The sequence below is a fragment of the Protomyctophum parallelum genome (genome assembly GCF_964188405.1).
Source record: "Protomyctophum parallelum genome assembly, chromosome: 15".
Classification (NCBI taxonomy): Eukaryota; Metazoa; Chordata; class Actinopteri; order Myctophiformes; family Myctophidae; genus Protomyctophum; species Protomyctophum parallelum.
Window position 1 is genome coordinate 12,541,439 of NC_139710.1, and position 25,190 is coordinate 12,566,628.

General features: G+C 42.7%; 1 long non-coding RNA gene across 1 annotated transcript in view; it reads right to left on the reverse strand.

Moving 5' to 3' along the window:
- The window catches only part of LOC310872493, a 76,516-nt gene that overhangs the window by 15,232 nt on the left and 36,094 nt on the right, over window positions 1-25,190 (reverse strand). The window contains exon 2 of the long non-coding RNA XR_014570393.1: window positions 24,468-24,537. This is a non-coding gene — a long non-coding RNA (uncharacterized lncRNA). The remainder of the gene's footprint in view (window positions 1-24,467; window positions 24,538-25,190) is intronic.

Consider the following 25,190-nt stretch of genomic DNA (forward strand, 5'->3'; position numbering starts at 1 on the left):
TTAAAATAATACTACTACCTGTGTGCATGTTCTCACTGTGTCCCCTAGGGTAGGTACCCTCACAAAAAACAACAAAGCAGTAATCCTGGTCTCTAAACTACCTCCTCCTGGCCAGCTGGGGCGCCTGATGGAGGGGAAGGAACTGGTCAGAATAACGTGTGTGTGTGTGTGTGTGTGTGTGTGTGTGTGTGTGTGTGTGTGTGTGTGTGTGTGTGTGTGTGTGTGTGTGTGTGTGTGTGTGTGTGTGTGTGTGTGTGTGTGTGTGTGAGAGGGTGTGTGTGTGTGTGTGTGTGTGTGTCTGTCAGGTGAAAAGAAGCAGCTTGGACCACTCATGCATAGAAGGAAGCATGAGGTCAGTCCGCTTACTCCACTGCATTACATTAGATAATTGACACTGGGTGAAAAAAAAAGGGTTGCAAAATCATGGGATAAAAATTATATATATATATATATATATATGTATATTTATTTATTTTTTATTTATTTTTTAATTCTTTCCATCCACACCAGGTGAAGTAGGCTATACATGTGTGTATATTTTTTAATCCAATCAGTCGACAGAACCTATTCTTCCATTTTGTAGTACTGTTCAGAACCTTCATTTTAACACTGTGTCCATTTTGGTAAATTTTTTAACACTGACAGAGATATTACTGTGTGAACATTGTCTGGTTTATCTGGTAGCAGCTAGTGCCTCTATTGGACACTGTGAGAATGAAGGAGAAATATAGAAAAATTATGAAAGGACAGAAATGAAAGAAGGCTGAAGTTACCAACTGGAGAGAAAGAGAGAAAGGACGGGTACTGATCAAAGAAAGAGGCCCCTCGGATGGCGCAGTGGTAAAGTGCCTACCCACCACTGCGGCGTCTGTGGGGTTGGAGTCTACCGTGGTGCATCCGGAGTGGTGGGCAGAAGGTGTAGGACGAAGGCTCCTCGTCCACCCGGTGGGGGCTCCTCGCTGGCAGGTGAGTCAGTAGGATACAACAGTATGTTAAAAAAGAAAAAAATAATACCCCCAAAAATGTTTGTTTAGTAAAAGAAGCAGCTAACAGGTGATAACCACTTATTTTAACCTCTATTCTTAGGGGCCATCCAGGCGAGGACGTATTCTGCGTTACCCGGGGAAGTATTTAGCCAATCTGCCCTTTCTGTCACATGGAGACGCCGTTTTTGGGGACTTAACCGACAAATTTTGAAACCACCTTCCAGAGTGGGAAAGTTTGGAGACTATTTGCTGAAACGGTGACGCAATAGTCCCCTCGCCCCCCTCCAAACTAACCTCACGTCACCAGGCTTTCCACCTCCAGTGTCACTCACAGCTATTTTATATTTGCAAATAATGTCTATAAATCTCTTCTCCGAAAATAGCCGATCTGCAGCCATGCAGTGAGCTTATAGATGAGCTATTTTCGGAGAGCAGATATAGCCTAAATTATGGTAATTACCAATCTGGAAAGACAACGGATGATCTTCTACATTATTGTTACTATTAAATGGTGTAGTGTAGAATAGATTAGTATATAGGCTATACAAGCAGGCCTGGAATTTCATCCTATTAGGGTCAAGGTCACTTAATTGGCCTTTAGTGTGGTCAACTTTTTGAGGGCACAAGGCCAAGTGCCAGGGCATGAAGGCCATTAAAACAATGATTTTAAGTCCCCGGTCATAATTATTTTAGTTTAAAGGTTAAGGATGATTATAAAATATATATTATTTCAAGGCGAACATTGGTTCAGAAGTTCAGAACAGTGCTTCTTAAATAAATAATCACAGCTTTAAATAACAAAATATAAGTAGCTACATGTAAAATATTTTAAACATGTCTGTAACATGGGGTCCCAGTCCAGAGATGAAAATCATAATGAAATGTCCTAGGACCCTAGGCTAATTCATATACATTTAACAGTTTCCGTGCTTTGAATGGATTACTCCAGGTTAATGTCGCTGCCATATCGGAGATACGCGACTTTTGTTTTATGTGTTTAATCCGCCGCAATGTAATAATTAAAAAGAAAATCCGTCTTCGCCGCAGAGAAAGAGTGTAGATGCATCTGTTTTGATGAGGAAACGGAAATCGTCACATGCTGTGGGCTGCTAGGGCTTCTGGGAAATTGAGGCCAATGTAAACGAATGGGGTTCAACGCCTCATGGAGGAGGGTCCTGTGCTGCGTCTTCCGGGTGTACCAAGATGGCGGGTGGTCCAGCCGTTCATAACAAACGGGGAAAGCTTTTTTCGCTCGATTTTCGCGGATTAAAAGCCCAAATAATTCAGCGTATGCTCTAAAGGTAATACAACAATCTCGGCAGTGAAGGGGGGTTGATTAAAAGTCTGATAAATCGTTTTCCGCAGTCAAACTGTTAATTTGGAGGTCCTTGAAATTAAATGGCTGAGGATCACTGGGTTAAACTGTGAGTTAATTCACAGAAAATACAATGACAGACAGACTACATTCATATATTTATTATACTGTGTAAATTGTTCAGCACCTTGTAACTTTGTTTCAAAAGGTGCTTTATAAATAAAATGTACTTACTTACATAACTTTTGAATGAGGGCTTAGTTTAGAAAAGCCTATATTTAGTGCTAAAGTGATATATTGAATAACATGTAGATTTTAAGGCTAGACTGGCATATGGCATTGTAGAGAGGTTAGTGACAGATGAGATCTACATTATGGGGCTGCAGGATGAGAACTTACACAAAGTGTAAAAAGCATTTGCACAATTGTGTGCTTATGAACTTTTACCACGTTATGTCCGCATTGATACAGAATGATTATTAAGCGAGCGACCCGCGGTGTACAGTGAGAGCGCTCTGGTGCTTGGCTAGCGTTTGGCTAGCGATATTAGCCGTGGCCAGCGTTGGCTGTTTAAACAATTTACTCTGTCGACTCAACTAACGTAGCAGACGATAGCGTGGTAAATGGCGGAGGAGTCCTGCAGTCTATGCTGTTGCGTGGTGTTGTTTTGTAAGTTTATATGTCCATGAAGACGAGTCACGTTGGTCTTTAACACACAGGCTCTGTGTGATAATAAACTTGAAGCAGAGTGTCAGTGAGTGAGAGCTGCGTGCGATCTAGTATAGGCAGCGTGTTGGCTAAATGCCCACTGTTTACTCTATCAGACAGTGCGTGTATGCATGGCACGGAGGAGGAGGGAGGAGGCAAAGTAACGCAAAAGAATCAAACCACTTGGCAAATGGCAACACAACTACAATACAAGATGCGCGAGACGTTTGGGGAAGGTTACCGTAATGACTGGAAAATTGCGCAGAGAAAAAACGGTAAAATGAACTGCTGTGGGCACCGGTCGGGGCACATGGGCACCGCGGCCACTGTGGCCGTCTGGGCATATAATCTTTCGAGGGGCACACGGCCAAAGAGAGGGGCAACGGCGACCATGGCCGCCGTGAAATTCCTGCCCTGTATACAAGATAGGCAGCACAGGCAGCTGTCCGTTCCTCTCAGGCAGGTCTGACTGCGCAGTGCACACTGCACAGCACGCATGGACCTCGTCAAAGTGCTTCATCTTCTTTGGTGGAAATTAAACATTCTTTGTGTAACTTCAAAACGGCTTTGCATTGAGAGACCCCAGGTAGGATAAACACATTGTTTACTGTCCATATTCCTCTATAAACGGCCTGTTTCCACTGTTTCTAATTGCTCTTTTTTATACTTTTGTATAGCCTATGTGGAAGCAATCTAAACGAGCAATTATCTGACATTCAGAGGTGTTGTGCACCAGCGAATATATATTCAATCTCCAACGTCAAGCTCATAAGTTCACAATGCATCATGCCGCCCCTTGTTGTGAGCTTTAAGATTTGCAAACGATGAATCTCATGCTTATGTATACTTTGTAGCCTACTTCTGGCAGAAGAGGATATATGAGAATATTAGTAGGCATATGTAAAATCATTCAAATTTTAATGATTTGTAATGAAAAGAAAGAAAAACATCAGCTACAGTTGATTATGCCCATGCATGCCTACTGAATGATTATGCCACAATGACACATATGCATTTAGCCTACAATACACACGGCTTTCTCTGGGTGTCCGGAGCTCTACCGCTCTCGTCTGGACTACATACATATAATTAACATAACCGCAATATGGACGCAGGAAAGTTTTATAACGTTTACAAACTTGCGCGGCTAACAGCCCGAGCCGTTTGGAAGTGTGGAAGGCACCTCAGTTGTATTCCCAAAGGCTCCATACAAGGCCCCCTCCTGTTTTCAGCTCACAGTGTATATCTGCTATATATATTCTCACCAAATGTTTTCCTCAGAATAAAGACACTATAGGGTTTAAGAAATGAATAGAGAAGCAATGGGAAGATGATGAGAACTCTCCCAAGATATGATGACAGTAAAAGATAGAGGAAGACAAAGAAAGGAGGGTGGACACAGGAAGAGGAAGTGCGATTGGACATTTCCTGAACATTTTGACATTAGGTAATGTCACACAAGATGCCAGAATGAAATATCACTGTAGTCTGTCTGTCTGTCTGTCTGTCTGTCTGTCTGTCTGTCTGTCTGTCTGTCTGTCTGTCTCTCTCTCTCTCCACCAGAATCTCTGTCTGATTCCATTTCCCGCAGTCTCAAGCAATCTTTCTTTTTCGAACATATTCAACTCACATGCTTTCTGATGCGCGCGCACACACACACACACACACACACACACACACACACACACACACACACACACACACACACACACACACACACACACACACACACACACACACACACACACACACACACACACACACACACACACACACACACACACACTCTTTTGTTTGCCACCTGATAACAGGCAGTCTTTCATGCAGCCTATGTGACCCCTGTGACCTATGAACCTCAGGACCTAAATACGGAACAGGAACTGAGAGACATGGTCACGCATTGGCTGACTTCGTGCACACACACACACACACACACACACACACACACACACACACACACACACACACACACACACACACACACACACACACACACACACACACACACTAATGAGGGATGTACAGCTGCAAAGAAGTAAAATCACATTGCTGGACACAGAAACATGCTAACTGCAATCAAGTGGCTAAATTAAACTGTAAAATGTTCAGATGAATGACATTAAAACAGTGGCACACCTCAACTCATTATGAGCATATCACCACAAGCAAATGAGGTCTTGAATGTTACAATTGCCTAGTTATTAACTAGTCTATTACAAATACTAGGCTAATTTCAATAATTGCAGTAATTATGGGGATGTTAATAATTAACTGTTTAACCCCTAACCGACAATAGCAAATTTGACTTAATAATCATATATGTTGTTTGGGGGGGGGGGGGGGGGGGATGCATGGAGGCAGTCACTAACTTACAAAGCTGCAAACTGCTTTAGGATTGATGCCATATACACGTACCACAGGGAAATTAAGAATCTTGCACATTTCACGAAGTTGACAAGCTGTGATCGACACGACTGGTGTGGTATGTTCAATTCATACATTGCAGAACAAAACTGTGTTTTTCTGATCTATATGATAGCTTTGCATATAGATTTATTTTTAACGCATTGCTTTAGGATGCAATTACATACTACACAATGTAGTAGAAAACGCACTATATCTAGTATATATTGTGACAGCAGACCTCCCCAGCACGTGTAGCATTTCTCCTACCAGCCGGAGTGGCGGATGATGGTCTCCATGATTTATTCAACACAGACTACATTTGGCTCTACTGGGTTTGTGTATAGCAGTTTCATGAGCAGTTAATGGCAAGAGTGAAATCAAACGTGTTGCATACTTGCACACACACACGAACAGACGGACTACCACAACCACACTCAATACCCTTGCCCCACTCCCGCCTGACACACACACACACACACACACACACACACACACACACACACACACAGAGCAGGTGTGGGGGTCAGTGTTAGGGTCAGTAGCCTCGCTCCAGCTCCCAAATATAGAGCAGCCTCTGTTGGGCATCCTTAAGTCCACTGCAGTCTCCTATGTCCACCATGGATCCATTATGTACACGGAAGAACACACATACCCAACAAACATGCACTTCTTCACATACCAGCTCATGCAGAAGTATGTACATACATGCATACATACTGTACATACATTCATATCATATACAAATACATGATCGCCCATGTCTGTGTACTTGAACGTCATGACACAGTGTACTTGATATGTATTGTGTACTGCCTGATCTGTAGCATACTTTATAGTTAGGCTACGAGAGACAACTCAGACAGCAAGGTCAGCCTTGCTGCAGCCAGTAGGCACATTATGTCTCACATCTTGTTGTCACGTAATTACGATCCAGCACTATATATGTTCCTGTTTGTGTAATAAACTTTGTGAACCTTTAGCGTGATACTGTCTCGTGTTGCGTTATTGTTCTCCCGGGCCCGCCGCCGCTGTACCGAAGGAATACTTCAACCGGATTATCACACACCACCCAGCCTGCACACACTACCTGTCTGTCAAACCAGACGAGGGTCCAGTACTTAGAGTTTACAACACACACATACATCATTTACCAACCGGACAGACAAATGCAAGCCAACACTACTTATGCACCTGTACAAACCACATACAAACGCGTACTCTATGCCCCAAACACACACACACACACACACACACACACACACACACACACTTCTGTAATTAAGATTGGTATCACCGAGGTACCTAAAAACATGATCACTAACTTTCTCCCTCTTTCTCTCTGATCCACCCCCCTCCCTTTTTCTCTTGATCACTCCTTCCACATCAGTCTCACATTTTCTCATGATTTCCCCCCTTTTCCGTCACCCCTCTCTCTCTCTCTCTCTCTCTCTCTCTCTCGCTCTCTCTCTCTCTCTCTCTCTCTCTCTCTCTCTCAGAATGGACACCATTCATCTGTGTCTTTTCGGCATGTTATAGAGGATACTTCTATAGCTGAAACACAAGACTGACACTCTGACCCCGAAGGATGACCTTTGCACCCCAAACTAATGGCCCTGGCATGTACCAACATGTGTGTGTGTGTGTGTGTGTGTGTGTGTGTGTGTGTGTACGCACGCACGCGCAGTTGAACACCATGCACCGGATGCAGTGTGTGTGTGTGTGTGTGTGTGTGTGTCAGCCATTCCAGATTTAAGTCACTTCAGGTACATCTGGTCACCTGAGCCCTGCATTGCACCGCATCAGAGTGGAAAGGACACACTTTTCTTTCTGAGAGAAGGATGTGTGTGTACCGATATATATATATTTACCCCAGTTGATATGTGGTTATGTGGCAAAAAACTACTTTCTGACCTTGACAGACATACATCCAAACAGAAAAGTCTGATTTCTAAACTCACTTTGCCACTCGATTTGCCACTCACTCTCTATAACATGTTCTGAAAAAAATGCACAACCACCTACTGACTACTGAACATGGCACCCGTGGGCCATGGTCAGATGGGTGGGCCACAAAAGCGGTTGACATTTTCAAGTGGGCCCTGATCCAGAAAATATGGAGAACTATGCTATGGCTTTCCACAAGGTCTCCAATGGCTCCATATCAGTGGTCTGACCAAAACTCAATGTAGACTATTATGCTACAACTTTAAACTGATTCAAAATTACATTATAGTTTAATTTAGTGCATTTTAATACATGGCTTGATTTACCTAAACCTGTCCTGTGTTTCATGTGTACTGCGGTGCTGCTATGACAACTGAATTTCCCCCGCGGGATCAATAAAGGTCTGTATGTCTGCCTGGCTCTCTCTCTCTCTCTCTCTCGGTCTGTCTAATGGAGAATATGTAAACAAATGAAACATCTTAAAATGAGGCAATTAACAGGAAATTGACTTTGTTTATGTAGGTGTCCAATATATGGCCGAAGCTGTGAATAGACAAAGACAAGTATTGAAGGCGGTATGGTCCTTTCAAGCTGCCAATTTTATGTGTCCTGTCAATGACAAATGGTCTATAATATTCATGAATGTTTATGAAAGTTGCCAATTACATAAAGTAAAATCCCAAATAAATCATGCCTCCAAACAAATGACTGTGATGAAAGCTTTAATTTGAACATCAATCTTCTGTTGCTATTTTAGAGATTTAAAAAAAAGAGTGCCTGAAATTACAACCTCTAGCCAACTGGTTGTCAATATAAAAGCATGAACCACCCTGTTTATGATTTATGGCATGCTTATAAAGATGCCAGTTGGAAATCACACCATGGATTTATGATGCAACCTCGCTCGTCTCACTAAAAGACAACATGGCTTTCTTGCGACACTCTTGAGAGCTTTTCACATTTTGCATTAGAGTCTGCAAATCAAATGAACGCTCGGGAAATGAACTTGGAGAGAGTACAGGATGGATATTATTAAATGAGCATTTCTGGGTCATGATGAATCAAATCTACAGTTTGCTACATATTGATCATAAATTCACCTGAAAAACTAAATGTTTTAGTATAGCTAACCAAAAGCACAGAGTTTGAGTTCAACAGAAAATAAAGGAAGAACCATATCAAAGTTTAGTTTCCTCCTTAGAGTGCAACTCTAGTCTAGCCTTTGAGTCACTAGTCAGAATAGTTTCAATTTCACTTTCAGACAAGAGGCGTACATGCATACATACAGGTATATATGCCTGTACCAATAACGCAGTTATACAAATCGCAGTAACACTTTCTGAGCTTGAAGATGGTCTATTTTCTATGAATGTACATAGCCAGAACAGGGATGCTATGTACCACATGCAACCGCATGTGGTTAAGTCCAACTGAAACCACATAATATGGTTTTTGTAAACTTCAAATTGCACTTCATTATCCTCTCTCAGTATTTTTGTCTTACAGTAGTGATACTGTAACAATACTGCCAGTCTGTTAACCAGTCCCAACATGGCCCATCTATTGGAAGTGTATATTTGTACGTCTCTAAATGTTATGATGAATTGAAAATGGTGGACCCTGTTGTAAACAAGTGTATTGCTTTATCATGGTGTCGTCCACAGTAACAGTTTTTTTATTGGCGGGCAAACATGACGAGGTTGCTAGTCGCTACTACGTGATTGGCTGGCGGTGGCGTTTCAGAGTATGGGTCAGACTCCCATTGGCTTAGGTGGCATGGGGTGACTAGCTCGCTCCATTGATAACTAGGTCGCTTACATTTCATGAGATGTCATTAGTCAGGTTTCACCTGACAAAAAAACACAACATTTTCAAAAATAGCAGATGTACAAGCTCACAATACATCACAATGCGATGCATTGAGAGCTTTTAAATTGACATAGACAAAGTAACAACTTAAGCAAAGTAAATAAAAAGCAACATCAGTTAATTAGAAGTCACCTGTCATGCAAAGTCATATCAAGCATATAGCATATAGGTTTAAACGTGTCACATCCTTCTTGGTGTGTGTGTGTGTGTGTGTGTGTGTGTGTGTGTGTGTGTGTGTGTGTGTGTGTGTGTGTGTGTGTGTGTGTGTGTGTGTGTGTGAGATATGTGTGATCATCATGTTTCATGGTATGGGTGGTCTTTCACATTCTTGCAGCTGCAACCAAACTACAGAGCTGTTAAACTAATGTGCATTTAGTCACTAGTGTCATAAAACTCCATAGGTGGTGTGTGTGTGTGTGTGTGTGTGTGTGTGTGTGTGTGTGTGTGTGTGTGAGAGAGAGTGTGGTTGTGTGTGTGTGACTGTGTGTGTGTGTGTGTGTGTGTGTGTGTGTGTGTACGCACGTGAACTTGTGTTAAGTGAGTGAGTGTGTGTGCGCATGTGCCCATGTGTGTGTGTACATATATGCATGCATGTAGTCCCATATAGCCCAACCACCTGCTGATGTTGAAAGACAACAGAAGGTGCATTCTATTCCAGGTTTGTGGTTATCAGTGAACCCAAAATGTTTAGGCAGAAAAATAAATACTTCTCATTCATCATGAATTGTGTGCATCATCTTCATGATATTGACGTGTTGAAGTGTCAATATCTACCCAAAATAAACTATAACAGATTGAGTATTTTATTTCAATCTCACACTTAGTTCACACTTCGTACGTACAACCAAGTGACTTGCATGTTAAATTGAATGCATGTTTCAAAAACAAAACGCTGGTTCGGTTTACACTAAACCATCTGATCCAGCTGTGAAAATGACACATCTGTTTTTTTAAATACTATGCTTAGACTGATGGTTTTCTACTAGACAGCTGCTCCATTTCCTGTCAACAGACGGCCCATTGAAATGTAGCCCTAGACTTACAGTACAAACTGTTAAACTGTAGTTGTAAAGTAGTAACTTTTACATAAACCGTACCGGTAGTTGAAAAGTAGTAACTTTTTACATACATTTTATTCCAGAGCAGAGAGGTCAAGAGAAGGTGGTGGTGGTGCTTGTCGTTAAGTTCGTTAAGGAATTAACAGAAACAACGCAAGTCACAAGTGGGTCGGCGTAACTCAATCTGCTCATTACTCCTGACATGAGGGGGACAAAGAGACCCTTGAAGGATGGGTGTACATATGCGTGCGCTGTGCATGCATTAATAGATGAAATGAGCCTTTCAGGTAAGGCTGCAACATTAACTGATTACTGCTGAGGCCTTTACTGGGGGGTTGGGGATGGGGACCATCAACTACAACTATACGACCACAGTGAAGGGCAACATCCTGAGTGTTAATTTAACTCTTACTTTAAATGTAAAATGTACCATTGGGTGTGCAGTCTGCTTCATATAACTTAATTGACATTAACAACCAGTTGACCAGTAGTTATCGTACCTGAAACCCACTGGTGATTTCAACATACCAGGCACGTTCACGGGTGGTGGAGCACCTGCCCTTTTGTCTCCCAAAGTACCTTTTTCCAAAAAGGATTTTAAACGCCTATGGCCCTTATTCAGAATATTTGACATTGAGACCAAAGGTCGCAGTTAACTATGAAACCTTGTGTTTTTTGTCACATCACGTCCAACGTTCCCCCTAAGGTGCGCCCGTGTGCGTTAGCTTCGCATTAGCTGGTTAGCTAACGTGGTTATCACTACAGCACAACAAGCCTCCAGTCCGGTGTACCGCTACATAGCCCTTAGCTGGCGTAGTAGGGGCCATAATGGGCTGCTGACGTTCGACAATCTGAGAAACTAGGAGTTCAAAGACACACCAACAAACTCGTCTTAAGTGTGTGTGTGTGTGTGTGTGTGTGTGTGTGTGTGTGTGTGTGTGTGTGTGTGTGTGTGTGTCCCAATAAAGTTTTTACGTTTTCTCATGCCCCCCATGTAATGCACAATTGAGTATTCATATACCATTCGTCGTTCTCAACCTGTGGGTCCCCACATGATTTAGGGGTGGGGGGGGGGGGAGGACCCCAGATAACAGTGAAGTGACAATTTAAGGACCTTTAAGACTTCTATAATACCTCAAAGGCTCTAAAAGAAAAATACCATTACTGCATCAAAAGTAATCAGCAAACCATGCTATAAAAACTGGTCAAACATTGGCCAGATTATTAAATAATAAAGAAAGAGGCAACAATTGTGAAAATATCCTATCTACAAGTTCACAACGAGCTTGTAGATCGGCTATTTTCACAATATTTATCTGTGGAACCATTCTGTTGCTGGATGGGGGGTCCCTAGTTCAAATATGATTACTTTGGGGCGTTACAGCCACAAAAGGTTGAGAACCACTGATATCATATAGACTACAGGTAACTGAATATTCCTAAAATTGCTAGCCTACCAGCTTGATATAAAATAAAAAATGTTGTAACTTGCGTAACCTTATGTAACTATTCATTGATTCACTCGTATACGAAAATCCATTTGGAAAAAAAGACAACAAATCACACCTGTGTGAAGTGAGGGGCCCACACTTCGCATTATCTAACGTTTGGATAGTTGGTGTCAAGGTGATGTATGATTGCTCAGTAGTTGCTGATGTCTGCTCAGGAGGTTTGAGCGTTTGCTCAGACCTAAAAAGAATTAGAGGGAACATTGATCACGTCATGTCACTCACAATCCCCGTCACTCACAATTGTCACTCAATCGGTCACTCACAATCGTCGTCATTGTGCCCAGGTCTCGTGACATCACTATGACATCATCAGGGATGATAGTAAATCAGGGATCATATCATAGTAAATACGACCTGCTGTTGCAATGAAGCCCATATTATGGAGATCCCTGATATTAAGCCCATATGTTAACTATGAAATCCCATATGTTGACATTTTGACATGACATGACATTTTCGTCACTCAAAATCCCCTTACATGGGGAAAGCCCCCATATATTGTGCCCAGGTCTCGTGACATCACAATATGACATCATCATCCCCATACATGGGGAAAGCCTGCTCCAAAGTTATTTGAGCAGCTGCGCCTGGCAGCCGGAGCCGGAGTTCTCAACAGGCCCGAAAATTAAGGCCCGGCCCTACCTGGGCCCTCATCAAACCCTGTACATTCAAGACACTGCCACCCTTAGATCTCCATGGAGCTCACCTGTTCTGACATTCCATATGTTGATTTGACCTCATCACACCCTGTACACTCAACACACGCTCCATATATGGCATGAGGCCTGGGGGCTTCTCGCCCTCAGGTGTCTTACTGGTAATTATATTATGAATATAATAATAATATAATATAAGTCACCTGATGCAGCGAGGTAACATGCCATCCCACCTTGGTATGGTTTAACACATACAGTACATACATTGTTGCTTTTAAACTTCACTTTTTGTGAAGATTACACAAATGAGATAGGTGTTCAATTAATTTGTGACCTTTTGTTAGCTTTGTCAGCTAATCGTCAGGCTAATTATGTCCCCTATTTCCAATCAATATGCTAATTAAGTCAAATCTAAGACTACATTTTGAAAGTATATTTCTGCTTTGTCGTCAGAGGACACACACTGTCACTGCCTGGTTATGTCCAGGTTATGTCCACAAGGAGTGCCTCCTTGTGGCCACACATGATAACTGGGTACTCTCAGGCTAAACTGTTGGCTGCCTAACATTTCAAAAGGAAAAGAAAAAGTCTGGGCGAACGCCTCAGGAAAAGTGGCATAGGAGCACTAACCAATAAGTCCAGAGGGGCGTCGCTCCTCAAATGGGGAGTCCTTTCCCAGTGCTAGTTTGTTCTGCCCCTCTAGGCCCAGAAAAGCACAGGGCTCTTTCAGGCTAGGGGGCAATCAACACATTCAGAAGAACTGATGTGTAACTGAGGAGTAAGAGGATTTTGACTCTCGCCACTGTGAACGTTCTGTGGGGATCAACATCAGTACGGTAGAAGACAATGGACAAAAGCAATAAGACAGAGGCACCTACAGTATGACGTGCATGTGGACACACACGTAAAAGAGACACGATTCAGTTGGAGCCAACGTTTGCTAGCTTACACCAACATCATCATACTATAATTTACAATTTACAATTTACAATTTAGGCATTTAGCAGACGCTCTTAATCCAGAGCGACTTACATTTAAGCAAGAACAAAAGCATGGGAATACATCACATAAAAGCATTTATCAATATCATGAAACATGCGTAAGCTAAGAAAGTAACAGTGGAATATCTATATAATGAAACTATACATACACTATACATATAAACTATACATATTTACTACTATGCTATACATATGTACTATGGCGTGCTATAACTATATACAATACAATTATAGTGCTGTCTACATAACATGCTATAAGTCTGTGTCAAATGCTATCTAAGCCAACAGAAATGCTATCTAAGGGGTTAGGGTAAGTGCTATGGGCCATGATGGAGTCTGAAAAGGTGGGTTTTCAGGCTACGGCGGAAGATTGGGAGTGATGCTGCAGTTCTGACTGCAATGGGAAGTGCATTCCACAGTTTTGGAGCCAGAAGGGAGAAGAGTTTGGGACGTGTGGAGCGTTGGCCCGGCGTTTTTAGTGAGGGTACTTCCAGTTTCCCTGCGTTGGCTGATCTGAGTGCGCGGGAGGGTTTGTAGGGTTCAATCATACTTGTAAGATATGGGGGAGCCATACCTTTGGTTGCTTTGAATGCCAGCATCAGAGTTTTGTATTCTGTGCGGGCAGCGACCGGGAGCCAGTGGAGGGAGCGGAGCAGGGGGGAGACATGTGAGAATTTTGGCTGGTTGAAGACCAAGCGAGCTGCTGCATTTTGGATCAGCTGGAGAGGCTTAAGTGCACATGCTGGTAGGCCAGTAAGGAGGGAGTTACAATAGTCGAGTTTTGACAAGACTGTTGTCTGGATTAGGAGCTGGGCTGATTCCTGGGTGAGGAACGGTCTAATTCGTCGTATGTTATAGAGTGTGAACCTACATGATCGAGTGACAGCTGTGATGTGAGCTTTGAACGAGAGCTGACTATCCAGGACAACACCAAGATAATTCACCAAGATAATTCTAACAATGTCTGTGTGTGTGTGTGTGAGAGTGAGAGTGAGAGTGAGAGAGTGTGAGAGTGTGAGAGTGTGAGAGAGAGAGAGAGAGAGAGAGAGAGAGAGAGAGAGAGAGAGAGAGAGAGAGAGAGAGAGAGAGAGAGAGAGAGAGTGTGTCAGAAACACCGCATTATCTCCTCATTGCCTGCACCAATCGCTCCCACTTTTCACACAGGCATTGACCATATCAATATGGAGGGCGTAACGGAGCCCTTTTTTCGATTTGACACATTAATGATTAATAATGAATTTATTAGTGAATAAAAAATGCCACCAGGGCGCAGTACCCCCCGCGGCGACGCGGGGGGGCAAATATCTCACAACGGGTAAGGACTAGTAGAATGAACATACTAAACATGACAACATACCCCATGCACCTACAGTATGACATGCACCTACAGTATGAAATGCGTGCATGTGCACTGTATGCACAGACAGAGAGAAGGAGAGGGACACGGTTTGACGTTACTGCAGACAGTGTAAGTATTGTTATTAGGCTGTACCTCCTGGTGAAGATTCCCGTACCACTGAATGCACATTTCTAGTTACTTGCGCAAGCAGAGCGCGCAAGTAATAGTTTTCGTATGTCGCCGTTTGATGTGTATGCGCCGTGCCAGCATATGACGTAATGACTACTTGTGCTTGATATGGCAGTGGTGTCAGATTACATACATGTATACATAGGGCCATTACCTTTAATCCTCCCGACACAAACATATCGTCATTACGTCACCATCGAAATCCAATTACACCCTGGCATTGGGTCCTTTAATCCACATCTTTATTACGTCATCATTGAGAGCTAGTTGTACCAGTTATACCCTGACGTCATATGCTGCTACGATACATACTGTACGCATCAAATGGGGCATACGCAAAGTAACCACAGTATACCGCAACCTACAAATTACATATACATATACATAGAGGTATTTCCTTTAATCCACCAGACACTGATCGACATATACGTCACCAACAATAAAGGCCCGAATAGCACTACGTTTATATTAAGTCGAGAAAATAAAATGTAGTTGGTTGAACTCCATCAAGGTGCACAAATCAAAGCTGGAAACATCTGTTTCAGTACTGATAGGGATTGTATCCGTCTACTGTGAAAAAAATCACACCTGTGTGAAGTGAGGGGCGCTTTACCAACCCTTATCATAAACTCTGTTCATTGTTAATGGCATTTAATGTTTGTGTTAGTGACAAAACAAACATTAAACCTGTATATAGGTAATAATGCAGTTCCTGAGTGGGGAACAATGGAAGTCACGATAACAGCCATTGGCCCACCGTCTACAATGTTTGGGAACATACTGTATTACATGAATGGGCCTGCATGTCGCCTATGGACTTCATGGAGAAAACTAAGCTCCTTGTTATAGGCCTTGAACACGCCTGTAGACAAAATCTTGAACAGCAATCTGAAAAACTAGCATTACGTTGTGTTCTTTGAGTTCCCACATATTTATAAAAATCTTTTATCATCATGACTTGACTAACCATACTACTCTCTGTTGTCTTTTTAATGTCTATAACCACACCCATATTGTGTAAGAATCCTGCAGTCATCCCAGTATTGTATTCAATCTAGATTTTCTGCAATGGTTAACTGTTGGCCAAAAGTAGTGATAGGAGATTAATTGGCCATCGGTCTGATTAATCTATCGGACTGATTAATGAATCAGTCGGATTTGTCTTTACAGATAAACAAGAGCAAAGTAACAGCTTGAACAGATCTACAAGCTGAATGGACAAAATGTATCAATGAGATCATATCGACATCGGTAATATCAGTTATCGGCCATAACAGCAATTAATCGCATATCGGCAAAAATGTATCATTGGCACATTCCTAGCTAAAAGATTAATTAAAATGAATTTAACACATGTATATCTTTCAACTTTAATTTACAATTAAGTAAATGCTTTTGCATTGTTTTCTTTCTATCCTTACTCCTTACCTAAATTGTATCATCTTCCTCTTCTCTCCCTTAGTCTGCACACAAAGACTTCTAGTCAGTCAGGTGTGTGGGGTTAAGCCTGAGAGAACACAAGGCATTCATTGGAACATTATTGGATATTCTAGAACATCGGCCCCTGACATTTAATAAACAGGTCTGCTCTTCTCATCTTAAATACCCAGGCTTCTCTCTCTCTCTCCACGTAGGAGTGTGTGTTTGCATGTGTGCGTATCAGTGCACAGCACAGTATCATATACTGGGACCAGACAGAGTCCTTGAACTCATAGAGCATGGCTTCACAGACGCGCACGAGTCAAGCACGCACGCACACAACAATTTCATGTGCCTACCTCGGACAATGCCACATTTGTCTGACAGCGGACCTCTGTATGATAAGAGATAAAACCATATTAGGTAGAACACACACACAATTATGTCTTTAGATGGTTATCACATTTACATAACGATTAGTGGGAGGTGAGACTCTGTCACGATCCGTCTGTGGTGTTCCTGGTAGCATTACAGCAATTACTGTCAAACATGCACGCATGCGTGCACACACACACACACACACACACACAGTTTGCATGTACTCAGTCTCTCTCTCGCACCGCTGCGCGCATTCATGCACACACTCTCGCACTCATGCACCCACACACAAATATAATGGAATGATGAATAAACAGAATAATAAATAAATAAACAAAATAGCTTTAGATGTATGAACATTTGAATTATTTTCTCTATGCACTATGTTGGAATGCATCAGCGCGCGTACTTGTGTGTGTACACACACACACACACACACACACACACACACACACACACACACACACACACACACAGTCCACCCCAATTGCCCCTCCCCAGGGCAGAGAGAAATTAGCACCACCTGAAGCGGAACCCTGTCCATCACAAAGAGGCCCCTCAATGCCCTGCAGGTGTCCGTTAACATGCCTGAAGGCCCCTCCTGCTCTCCAGGTGGCCATTCATATGCCTGCAACAGGAGACATCAAAACAAAACACACCTCAGGGGGCTAACCTCACAACTAACAATGCCTGAATAAGAGTGCTGTTTCTAAAACTCTGGGCCAGGACCCAAAAAGGGTCAGGGGCCCATTTCTTGTAGGTCCCCAAACAACAAGAGTACTGGTAAGTAAGTTGCCTGTGCACGTGTGTAACGGTGTATGCCTGGTGTGTGTGAGTGCGCCTGTGTGTGCGTGGTGTGTGTGTGTAAAAATGCCAGCTGGCTCTCGTTTAAAAGGAGCCCAGTAAAAAGCCTATCTTTTATAATGAATCTCAATAAAGTTGCCAAATGGTGCAATCAATGACTCACTGAAGACCATTCGACAAGTAGGAAAATCCAGGCAAAGTAACAGGTTACCAGGCAATGAACAATGAATTTAGTTATGCATAACCTGACCCAGTTATGAGAACAAACATACAGAATATATTATATAACAGTCAATAGTGTTCATTTTTCATAACGTGTAAAAATTTATACTTTCGGTTGCCTTTATGATTTGCTAATTAACATTAGCAAATCAGTGATGTCCAAAACCACACTGTTGGCGAACCTTGACCATGACCAACAGAAGAGAGAGAGAACATAAGACAACTATGCATGGAGAGAAAAACGACCAAAAAGACAGACGGATAAAACAGAAGATTAGATACAGGAAGCAAACGCAAACAGCAGACACAGAAAGAGAAACAGATAAGCACAGATAAACTGCCCAAATATTAAATCACAAAATATAACCGCACGCCGTACATACTACAGACAGACAGACAGAAATGCAGACAGACAGACTTCTAGAATAAACATCAGAGTTCTCAGTGTCGCCCAGGAAGGAATTCTTTACTTTGATGTGAAGCCATGTGACCTCACGGCAGGCTGAGGAATTGAAACACCGTCCAAACAAATGTCAACACCACTAACACCCTCAAGGTCGGAGTCTGTGAGTTAGTGCTCCCATGAGCGTGTGTGTGACGGCGCACATGTTAGTGTGTGTGTGTGTGTGTGTGTGTGTGTGTGTGTGTGTGTGTGTGCGCGCGTGTATGCGTGTGTTTCGCGTGAGTGAAGAAGGGGAGGGACGTGCACCCCAAACCACTGGTCTTGGCATGTCAGTTATGCGCCTTCAACGCTGGAAGGTGAAGATATATGAGAGAGATATACAACGACATTTTCATCCAGAGGTGCTTATCATCTCAGAAATATCGACATTCGTCAAGGCTTGCATGGACAGCACATACAGCAATTGTAACACTGCCCTGTTCCATTTTTGGAAAAACCCCCCCTTCAGAATTTGCAAGGATTGTGATCACCATTTATTGAAGACATGAGTTTTGTGTTAGGATGTAGCGCATTTAATTTCCACCCTGCCAAATCAGAAATGCACAAGGCCAAACTGACCTGTTTTTACAGATCACAAATATCCCTTTATATTAACCGTTACAAAACGTATTTAAAAGATTCTGAAATTATCATTATTATGATAATTTCTTATAGGTTTTAATAGGGCTTAAGTGGTAAATTCATCGTGTATTTTGGTAAGTAGGGGTCCCGGGGAGACAGCATCTCTTTTGGGACTGGAGCTGAAAAGGTTTGGTGGTAGTGACCTCTGCAGTACTGATAGAGAATAGAGGGAGGATGGCTGCATTTCACACTGTAGGCATTCAGCAGACGTAGGCTGTTATCCAGAGCAGCAGACAATGTTCATTATTTGCAAGGACAGAGGAAATGCCATGAACATTTGCTAATCAAAAACAGGTGGCCAATGAATTAGATAGCTAAAAGAACACAGGTTTGCTTAAAAGGACACTACCTGGCATAACAAGCAAGCAACACACCAAAGTATCAAAGAGTCGAAGAGAGTGAAGCAAGTAAGAGTCCTATTGTATAAAGCAAACAAGTCTCAAATCAGCATTCCAATTCAGATTATAGGATTCCTTCTGTTCTGTTCTGTTCATGTTATACACAAAAACAAAGCAAAAATAGCAGATCTGCATACCGTACTTTATTTTCCTATACAGTACAACCAGTACCTACTGAATCCAATGAAGATTTCAGTGCTTCATTTTGGTATCTTGATCTTCGAAATACAATGCCTGAGCAACAGAAACACTGCTCACCCATAACCCTGTAGAATAGGTAGTGCAGTTAAATCAGTTCATATTTTGTCAAAACAAGTAACGAGGAGGACAGTTGGGTAATCGGCTTGTCATTGTGACCAAAGCAGACCAGACTGATATGATCAACATCTTAACTGACTAACTGTGCTCGGGGAGCAATTAGGGGTTAAGAGTCCAGCTCAGGGACACACATAGACACATTGCTGGCCTGGAATCGAACCTGCGACATCTCTGGCTGCCCAGGCGGGCTCACTAAGCACTCAGCTACCTGGACACCCCAGTATCTTGTATGCTTGAAACTATGTATTTAAAAAATCTGTTATCTGTGCACAGTTTGTTTTTCGCTTTTGTTGTTCCTGTCAGCTGCCAGGCATTGGCCCACCACAGCTGAATGAACATTGGAGACACACTTCGAATGCAAACCACTGGCTACCAGTAAACAGTGGTGTCCCATTGCATCAGATTATTTAGGAGTCTGTTCCAGTCCAAACAGGGATTAAAACAAAGCTTGCTGCTCCCTCTTTTAGATCACTAAGTACTTTCTGGTGCGGCTGCTGAAGGCAGCGAGGCTGCTGAAGGCTTCAGACAGCTGTATGTATATACATACTGTATGTTTGTGTATATGTGAATGTGAGTGTTTGTATGCACGTGCGTGCGTGCGTGCGAGTGCGTGTGTGTGTGTGCGCGTGCAGACTTGAGACTGACAAGTGAGTGTGAATGAGTGAAAGCAGAAAGAAAGAAACGAAGCGAAACGGGGAGGCAGTAAGAACAAGTGTTCTTGCAGAGAAACCATCATCATCCCAGCAGCTTGCTCACAGTGATGACTGAGCAGCACTTCAGATCTATCAGATAAAACCTTGGCTGGAGCAAGTGAGTGGAACCCTACACTGCATTTACTGTGTATTCAGCACAGAACACCTACACTGCATTTACTGTGTATTCCGCACAGAACACCTACACTGCATTTACTGTGTATTCAGCACAGAACACCTACACTGCATTTACTGTGTATTCAGCACAGAACACCTACACTGCATTTACTGTGTATTCTGCACAGAACACCTACACTGCATTTACTGTGTATTCCGCACAGAACACCTACACTGCATTTATTGTGTATTCTGCACAGAACACCTACACTGCATTTACTGTGTATTCTGCACAGAACACCTACACTGCATTTACTGTGTATTCCGCACAGAACACCTACACTGCATTTACTGTGTATTCCGCACAGAACACCTACACTGCATTTATTGTGTATTCTGCACAGAACACCTACACTGCATTTACTGTGTATTCTGCACAGAACACCTACACTGCATTTACTGTGTATTCTGCACAGAACACCTACACTGCATTTACTGTGTATTCCGCACAGAACACCTACACTGCATTTACTGTGTATTCTGCACAGAACACCTACACTGCATTTACTGTGTATTCTGCACAGAACCCAATAGAATGGTGCATTTATATAGTGCTTTTCCAAAGCACTTTACATAGATTGTGCATTACATTCACCCATTCACACACATTCATACACCAATGACGGAGGAAACCGACCATGCAAGGAACCAACCTGCATATCGCAATTAGGGGGTTCAGCGTCCTGCTCAAGAACACTTCGACACTAACTTTCGGGGAGCCCGGGATCAAACTGGGAACCTCACGGTTGACACCCGGCTGCTTTACCGGCCACTCTTGACTGTTAAAACATCTCTAGTGTCCGCATCAAACGGTTGAACGAAAAACTACATTTTGGCAGAAAAACACAATTTGGGCTGCCAATTTTATATGGTCAATTGGAGGAAGAAAATATAAAGCAGCATGTCTGGCCAGTGGCCACATTGTCCTGCTCTGAAACAACCATATACAAAAATAAGAATCACACCCGTGTGAAGTGAAGGGCGCAATTATCATCGTACATCATCATACATCATCTCATTCCGGCCAATCATAATTTGTGTCCTCACCTTCGTCTTCAATGTTTGTGTTTACACAAACACTCAAAATTGTCCATTCATTGTCAATGGCATTTAATGATTGAGTTAGCTCAAGATTTGGGTTACACACGCATCACCCCTCATAAAGGTACAAGAAAACCTTGCCCTTGAGGACAAAAGTCCCAGTTCTCCCACCTCCCTGGGCATCTATAAATACATTCCCAGAGGCAATTGAAGTGATCAATCTCAAATACTCCACGGTGCATTCATGGAGCAGTAAAGCCTCATTTATACTGTAGCTGAGCAGATCTACAAGCTCACAAGTACACGCATCATGGAACTTTGCACAACCAACTATAAATCAGGCATACTTGCAAATGTTTAGCTAGCTTGATGGTTGCTACCTAGGCAGTTTACTGGAATGAAATACTGTCAAACAGAATTCTAAGAGCTTAACTTGATCTTTCGGTGTTGACTTGGGCCAACCACTCCAGCTAACTTCATCCCCATGCAGTGCCAATGGATTTTCTAGTTGCTGCATTCAGTGAAAACCTGTCACAATAAAGAGAACTCAGTGGAAATACACCTGGTACGTGATGTTTCTCCAGAGAAATAATAGAAATGGGAGCATTATTACGAAGAAAAGACGTATTACGCACACTTTGGTTGGTATCTACAACAGATGCAAAACAACAGTCTTTGGAGAGAGATGTAATGGAAAAGCAGCTTCCTTGTTCCACTCACAAGTTCATGACCTCACCAACAGTTACTTTACCTCCACACACACACACACACACACACACACACACACACACACACACACACACACACACACACACACACACACACACACACACACACACACACACACACACACACACACACACACACACACACACACACACACACACACACACACACACACACACTTTTCACTCTGTCGTGAGGATCTTTGCATATTAGTGCCTTATCATGTTGAAAGATGCTATTGCGTGTGTGTGTGTGTGTGTGTGTGTGTGTGTGTGTGTGTAGATTTATGCACACATCTAACATTTGTGTGCTTAGGTGGGTGTGTGTGTTTGGGCACACTTGCATGCACGCATTTGAAAACACCATCTCTTGTTTCAGAGGTAATGGCCCTACTGAAACATGTGTCTCCCGTTCAGCAGTTCCAGGCCGCTGATGTTTAATTTAATGCAGACGCCATACAGCGGGGCTTCCTCTGACTGAACAATGACAGCAGGGTGAGGGTACCCTGCTGAGGTGACCTGACATCACACACTGCGTGTGCATGCACACACGGAATACTCTGTCAATTAATGTTCTTTATCCATATGAAACGGTTACACTGAAAATCAACATTCAACACTGACCCGGTTGCTGGGCAACACCTCCATCACTCCCAGCACAAGGACGAGTGCTCGCGCACGCCATAGCGACCCATATAAAAGTAGAATCTTTGTTGGCCGTTTGCTCAGAAAAACGCGGCGCTGTCCGTGGTTTTGGCCAATCCATCCGAGGTTCAGATGTGATTTGTGATTTTCTTTTATCGCATCGCTCCCGGCATATTACCATTTCTGGCAAAATATAAACATCGTAAGGTACTGCTAACACAAGCTGCTGTTTCTTCTCTCGCTCTGCGAGCTGGGAGACCCGGATGTAAATGGGTAGATATCCAGTATTTTCCGTGGCGGAAGGTAACTAAATAAAATCACCACTAGGTGGCAGTCAAAGGGTTTAACATCTCCAAATACAGCCATATCACATCAGTGATAAACCATACGCCAATAGCATGGATGTACAGAATAATATGCCCTCCACAAACAGGCAAGAAAGAATCCAGTCAAATACTGTTGTTAACTATCCTTAGTTAATTATACTACTATACTAAATCTGTTATTTTTTATTAACAATGTGGCTATTCAACAAAAAGTTTAAAGTCATTTTCAAGTACATGACAAATTTGTATTGAGTGATGCGATTTTATATCCATCTATACATGCACCAAGTCTCTGTATGTCTGTATGTATATTCAGTATGTATGTCTGTGTGTAATCCACATAACTCGAGAACCGTTAGCCCCACCGACTTCAAATTCGACACACGTGTTCCACAGCACAGCAGGGGGTGCAGTGCCTGGTGTCGGTCGGACCCACGGTTGTCCAGAAACGCCCCAAAAAGGCCTCTGCCCGGGATCTGGACCGGGCCCCTGCCCAGCGTCCATATATGGAGCTGGCCTGTCCTGACCTCACAACACTCCATATTTGGGCATGCCTGACACAGAACTCCACAAGCAGGCTGTATATACTCCATATTTGGGCATGCCTTACAAAGAACTCTGGGCAGCAAAGGGAGACAGACATCGTATCTGGGTGGGGCATGCAGGGGGTGCAGTGGCCGGTGTCGAGACTATCGGACCAAAGATTGTCCATAACTGCCTCCAAAAGGCCTCCACACCCCCAGGGGGTGTACTCTGTATGCATTTACAACTTGCATCGCTCCAAGTAGGCCCTCCCTACGGGCACTGCTCTAGTTAAATCAATGTAAAGACTCAACATCAACATTTTCGCTTCAAGTGAAAATATTTTGTCTGGTGTGAATGCAAAAAAGCAACACGTTTCTTGCAATCAAAGCAATGTGATTATTTGTATCACGTCTTGTGCAAATGTACCTTTAGACATGGCAAGACAGAACTGAATCACAGACAAACATGGGGTTCAGTTGAAGACATGGCATTTACTTCCTATTAATTTAAGTTCTTGATGCAGAATCAATTTAAAAAAGGAGAAAAGGTGGAGGGATAGTTGTTTTTTCTTATTTTCACATTCAATTGTTATTGTACGATTCCAAACAAAAGCCTCAAAGACTTTCTATTTGCCTTACAAGAAAGTATTTTGTTCATTTTATCTCGAAACATTGGTTGTTTAACACTGCTGACCTGCTCTGCTTCGCAGCTGGTAAAAAAACAGCACTTACCTAAATGAGAACTTGATCTGAGACTTTTACCGTCACCAATACACCCTGGCTGTACACCCCTCTACAGCACCTGTATATAGTACACACAGGGACATTTCAATTAGAACAGACTAGAGAGCTCACAAAGACAAACATTATTAGCATTTGGGGTCATAAACAACAGCATGATTGATACTGGTATTCCTGTACTGGAAATTGGCCAGCCTGGATTTTGGTCACTCAAACAGTCCAGTGACTGAATACTGTTGTCGCCATTATTGTGTCTATACTGAGCTACATTGTATGGAAATCATTCTGATTTGAGGGTGCATACTTATACTCAAGGGGTTAATATGCTGCATTACTACGTGGGCGTATTCAGTGTGTGCAAGACCCACATGTAATTCGCTGATGTGGCAGTCAGCTGATCAATTGGGCGGGCTACTTATAAGATCACTAGACAGCATGCTCTTCCTGCCTTCCTTCTGGTTCCTGGTTGTATGTGATGTTTGCGCCCACCACCACCCCAGCACCACCAGTGGGCTCTGTTATTTATGTTCCCCATGGGTTTTTTTATTGTATATCTATCTCCCTGCTCTTAATGTTTAATGATGGTGTTTGATTGTGCCGAGCAGGGAGAAGATGCAGCAGGGCCGAACGCCAAGATAATATATTATATGCACACTTGTATTCTCATCCTATAATAAATATTGGTTAAAACTATTCGTGAGTTGTCTGACTGAA